A 6000-nucleotide genomic window follows, 5' to 3' on the forward strand; every position below is an offset into this window, starting at 1 on the left:
GTTATGAGCGCGGGTAAACCGAAGTCTTGAATCAAGGGCAATCATCACAAATGACGGCATTACGTCGAGCGCAAAAGAACCGATGAACCGTTTTCTTCAACAGGTTTATTTAATCGAACTGTCCGAAAGAACTATGGTGATCCGAAAACCGATGAGTCAGTCTATTGTTCGTTATCTGGCTCGGCTCGGTTTTCATCTTCAGTTTCTGGACATGGACAGTATACCGTACACACAAATTCAATGGAGGGACTGAGAGCTCTCGGACTAAATCTAAAATATCTTAAACTGTGTTCCAAAGATAAACGGAGGTTTTACGTGTTTGAAACAACATGAGGGTAAGTTATTAATTACATAAATTTGCTATCTGGGTGAACTAACCCTTTAAGTAGGGAAGGCAATGTCAGAATGCACTGCGACAATCTCAAAAAAAAAAATTCAAGATGGTGGACAGATGGACAAGTTAAATACTGACTATAAATAAACTTGTATTTTAATAAGTACAGATACAAACAGTTTAGAATTAATTAAACATTTAATATTGTACCAAATATTTGTGTATTGTTAATTGTTATGCTTACAATATCAAGCTGTTAGCTTAGCAACATGCTAAAAGCAAAACGAGTGTCCTGTGAGAAGGCACACGAGATGCTGCCTGTGAAGAGCATTACAAATCTGTCATGTATGAGGATCTATTAGAATGCTGTCTTGAAAGGTTTCCTAGTAGATAATAAATCTGCTAACTAATTTTATAAACAGAGCTTCTGAAAAGAGAGGAACATGCATCTTTCCTGATACCATCTTGGTTTGGATCTATGACCGGGCTTTGGGTCTATTTCCTGAAAACTGCTTTGTCCCCTCTGCTCTGGCTTCCCTCGCTCACAGATTATGAGCTGTGGGGAGGACAGGTGAGACCGCCCATAATTCTTCCACAGCAGAGGGTGGATAATTTCAGGAAGGGACTATATATTTGACTCCATTGCTTATTATTACACAAGGGTCATAATTCTCCAGCTCTGTATGTATAACACTGCAGAGTTTAACTTTATCAGAGTCACTTGGCTATACTGTGACCTTAAACAATGAGCCTCTAACAAACAGGGAGTGCTGACAAATGCATACTCACATATACGGTCCAAAATGTAAATAAATAATTATCTTCCAGTAGCAAATGAGAAGATTTTGAGTAAATAAATATTTCTTAACAGTCATAAAACTGTACTATGCTTTGTTTGTAAATAAAAGTAAATTAAGCACACAAAATAAATGTGCATAAATAAATATATCTGAAATTAATGAATATATAAATAAATAAATATATACATGTATTAAATGGGTAACATATTATAACATAAGTATAACAATAGTACTGTAAATAAAAAAATTAAGAAAATAAGTGCAAAATTAAAAAAAATATATTAAGTAATTGTTAAAGTAATTATATATTAGGCAAACAAAAGAAATTTAAATATACATGTAACTACAGTAAATTAATTTATAAGTACAAAGTGGACAAGTATAATATAAATATAATTAAATAAAGTAATTCAAAATAGAAATTCTTTAAAAAAAAGTAAAGAAAAGTGAAAAAGTTAAGTAAATTGCTAATTATAAATAAGTATAAACAGATAAAATAATATGTAATTAAACAAAGAAGCATAAATAAATATGATGTAAATAAGTAAATGAGTAAACAAATATGTAAATAAAATAATAAAAATTAAATCAAAACAAGTTTGATGTAAATAAGAACATGGATAAATGAATACAAACCAACAAGTTGTATTTTTTTCCCAGCAAAAAGACATCAAAGGACTTGCTTCTAGAAAATTAATTTTAAATCCTGCTCAAACAAAGGCAAAGTACAGAAGTGTATGGCACGGCTCCAAGCACAACACGCCAGTCACCGCGTCTCCATCTTATCTTGTGTGTGTTCGTGTGAATGACTGGTAGACTCCCAAGCACTTAAATTAACTTAATGTAAATTGGTTATTACTTGGCCTTACTCTGGGCTCCAAAATCTCTTCATAAAGCAGACCTCTGCTCAAACAGAGTTCCATGTCATTCAAACTCCAAGAGAAGCCCTAAAGACCTTTCATTCAACACAGCTGTTGGAATACACTATTAAAACTAATAACGACAAGACCTACAGCAAGTAAGCATGTTCGACAGGAGGTGATGGCAGTTTGACCGTTCCGTAAAATGATGTGAGGCTCGGTGGCTGACAAAAATTAATCACAAGGAGACCCACCCAATTAGGCACAAGGCACAAAAACACAAATGTACACTAAAAACCACATTGAATCTTTTAGACTCCAGAGACACTTCATTAACAGACCTCATCCAAATCAAGAGGCAAATAGAGATATGTTTGAAATAATCACTTGTTCTCTCTCGTCTGTCAGCAAGTGTATTGATATTCAAAACGCACTGTTAGCTGTTAAACATTCATCAAGACGGGCCAGACTGAAGCTTCTTAGCCTGCAGTAGGGCAGTTTGGGCTACATGGGCTATGTGATCTGGCTTACAAACAAACTTATTTTTATGCTAATAGACTAGTCCATAAATACTATATTTACAATTAGATTTACAAACACAGAGTCTGGTTCATAAAACATGAGCAGAAGGAATTTCTGAATAACTGCTCAAGGCTTTTTGGCCCACTGAATTTTTTTTGAGTGAAACTGGGCTAGGATAATGTTGGATATACAGAAACATCCTACTAAGGCTCCCAGAACACTTCCTCTGTCTCTCATTGGTTGGTTCCGTACCAAATTCATGCCATTAGTTGACTCGGTGCTGAACAACCAGATATATACTTTAATGCATCTCAGATTAGGTTGCAATCCATCTTGTATGCTGTCTTTTCGGATAAAGCAAAATACACACAAGTTTAGGGTCTGTAAGATTTTTTTCCTGAAAGAAATTAATACTTTAATTCAACAGACACACTTAATTTGTAAAGAATGTGACAAAGACATTTATAAAGCTGCAAAAAATCCTTTTCAAATTAAAATTTCTGTTCATCAAAAAAATTGAGAAAAATCTGTTTCCACAAAATATTAAGCAGGTGTTGGCGCAGTGAATAAGACACATGCCTTTGGTGTGAGAGACCAGGGTTCGAATCAACTGTGAGACAACAATGTGTCCCTGAGCAAGACACTTAACTCCGAGTTGATCCAGAGGCGTTCAACCTCTGACATATATAGCAATTGTAAGTCGCTTTGGATAAAAGCGTCAGCTAAATGAATAAATGTAAATGTAGATTAAAAACACATCTCTTTGGCAAAAGCATTCGAATAATGCATAATGCAATTTAAATTGCAGTGATATTTTACAATATTAATGTTTTTACTGTATTTTTAATTAAACAAAATGCAGCCTTGGTGAACATAAGAGACTTATTTTAAAATCATAAAAAAAAATCAGCATCTACTAAAAAACTTTTGATTCAGCTACTTTTGATTCATTCCAGTCACATCATTACCACTGTCAGTAAAAAACTTATTTTTTTCCGCCTTAGGAAATGGCTTGAAGCGATGAGATTGTCTCTCTGTACAGGTGAAAGTTTAGCTGGTGAACATGCTTTACTATAACTTTTAAGTAGCGCAGAAAGACAGAATGTGCACACAATATCGCACACTTCCTGGGTGTAATCACCTTCTGAGAAACAAACGCGTACACATACTTATTATCATAGTAATGGGACTGACAGGAGCTATTAATCATTGTCAGAGACAGAGGCAAAATCCGAGATGAGGCTTTATGGAAAATGGTTTGTGATAGCAGAGAAACCTTAACCAAGGTCTCACTCTCTCTTTATGTATGTGAAGCTTATGCTTTCTTTCTGTAATAGGAGCTCAGTGTCCATCGTTGCTGCTTTATAGCTGGCAAAAAGAAAAACTAGGAGTCGGGATCTCATAGTAAAATCAACGGCAGCTCGTAATCTGCTTCGCAATCAGAATTTCCTTGCTGCCTCGTGAAAAAAAGCAGACTGCCTCAGGCTTCAATATAAATGGAATAAGGTAAGGGTGAAAAGACAGAGTGTGTTTAGAGTATTGAAAGCGCCTGCACTTTTTTCTGTAGTTGGAGGGTCTGGTTTCATGTTTCATTGACCTTCTTTGTATAAAAAGCATGGATCCAATCCTTTACTGAAGGAAAAGAGAGACCATGGCAGCCAACAGCAGACGTGAGTCACCAGCAGGAGATCAGGGAGTGGCTAGAAAACTGTTCAAGACAATCTCGAGAGAAATTACCGCTCTCTTGTGCTTTACTACTTAGTTTGATTCTCAGATTGTTAGGAAGAGAAAGGGAAAGCAATTTATCCTATTAAATTACTTCCTTTTTTCCACTGAACCTCAAGAGGAATGTGTAAATCTACATTTTTATGATCAACTTGGTGAGTTTTCTAAACAATTAGAAAGAGGTCATATATATATATATATATATATATATATATATATATATATACACACACACACACACACACACACACACACACACATACACATACACATACACATACACATACACATACACATACACATACACATACACATACACACGCACACACATACACACATACACACATACATACATACATATATATATATATATATATAAATCTTACAAAATCCAGTTTTTGTCATTTAAAATGAATATAATTACACAAATTGATGTATGCATCATAACATTATAATGCACAGTATTAATGAATGGATATTAATTTTGGAATTTGCTAAATTTTAAATTTAACCATAATATGAAATGATTCATATTGAAATTATCATGCATAATATTCAAATTCAGACAACATGTATCCAATACTGAATGATACTGATGAATATTTTACCTGTGCTGGCAAAATGAGTCACAATGAACAAAAATTCAAAAATTTGTTGTTGATTTGTTTTTGTTTTTCAGATTCTACATTAAAAAAAATCCTTCATAGTGATGTATGATTTGGTCGCCTCAACCAAAGAATGACTGAGCTACACCTGTTTGAATTCCAAACATTATGGTACCTATATATTATGCCTCCCAACCATGTTTAACTTGACAAAGCATCTTAAAAACACAGTTCTAAAGGCACGAGATGAGATGAAAAGCCAAAGACAACCACCAGAATGTGTATGCCATTTTTTAAATAGACATACTATAATACTTTACTGCACAAAACAGAGACACTTCTCACATTTCTCACAGCAGGTGAATGTGTTAAAGTGCTGTTTGGATGAATGCAGCGGTGATGCTTTAAAGGACGATGCTTTAAACTTCACTGTAAGAGTTTACACCGCTGACAGTCTAACAGCACACTTAAGAGCATCACGCTGTCCGCATGCCAAAACCCGTTATGAAAACTGCATCTTGTTATTTATACCTTTTAAAAGCACAAAATAATAAAGCAAAGACAGAAATTAGAAGCTAAATTTTGATTAACTAGCCCATCCCCACTCCATACTGCCAAACACAAGACTTATATCTACTTATTCACCACTTACTTTGGACTTTCCCCCTCTCTCTGCTCTCCTCCTCCTCTTGGGTTTCCTCTGATCCTCTTGAGTGGAAACACTACAATAAAGAAAGAAAGAACAAAGGTCATTATTACAATGAAATGGACGGAGAAGCACACACAAAAAACGCCAATGAGCAAATTTCCAATTCTGTGCCAGGCACTCAGATGACGCTAGAGTCAATTATGCTTAGCCTATTCTGCAACCCGATTCAATTACTTTAATGCTACATTTGCAATGAAACCTATGAGAGAATTTAAAAGGCATAATTTGGACCACAACTGACTGTGAAAATAAATGAACATAGTCAAGTACTGGGTGTGTTGTCAATGAGAGAGCAATACTTGAGGAACGATGATGGCTTGTCTGCATTACGTTTGATATATGTGAATGTGTTTATATGGATTGAATCACATGCACAAGGAATTTTGATTGGACATGGCCTATTTTTTTAACAGTGGGTGGAAACTGGAAAGAACAACAAAGAAGC

The 6000-nt window shown here is 34.8% G+C and overlaps 1 pseudogene; it reads right to left on the minus strand.

The window, feature by feature from the left end:
• The window catches only part of LOC113074459 (plexin-B2-like), a 28485-nt pseudogene extending 22929 nt beyond the window's left edge, over positions 1–5556 (minus strand).
• Between the last annotated feature and the right edge of the window lie 444 nt (positions 5557–6000).

This window comes from Carassius auratus, unplaced genomic scaffold (genome assembly GCF_003368295.1).
Source record: "Carassius auratus strain Wakin unplaced genomic scaffold, ASM336829v1 scaf_tig00014761, whole genome shotgun sequence".
Classification (NCBI taxonomy): Eukaryota; Metazoa; Chordata; class Actinopteri; order Cypriniformes; family Cyprinidae; genus Carassius; species Carassius auratus.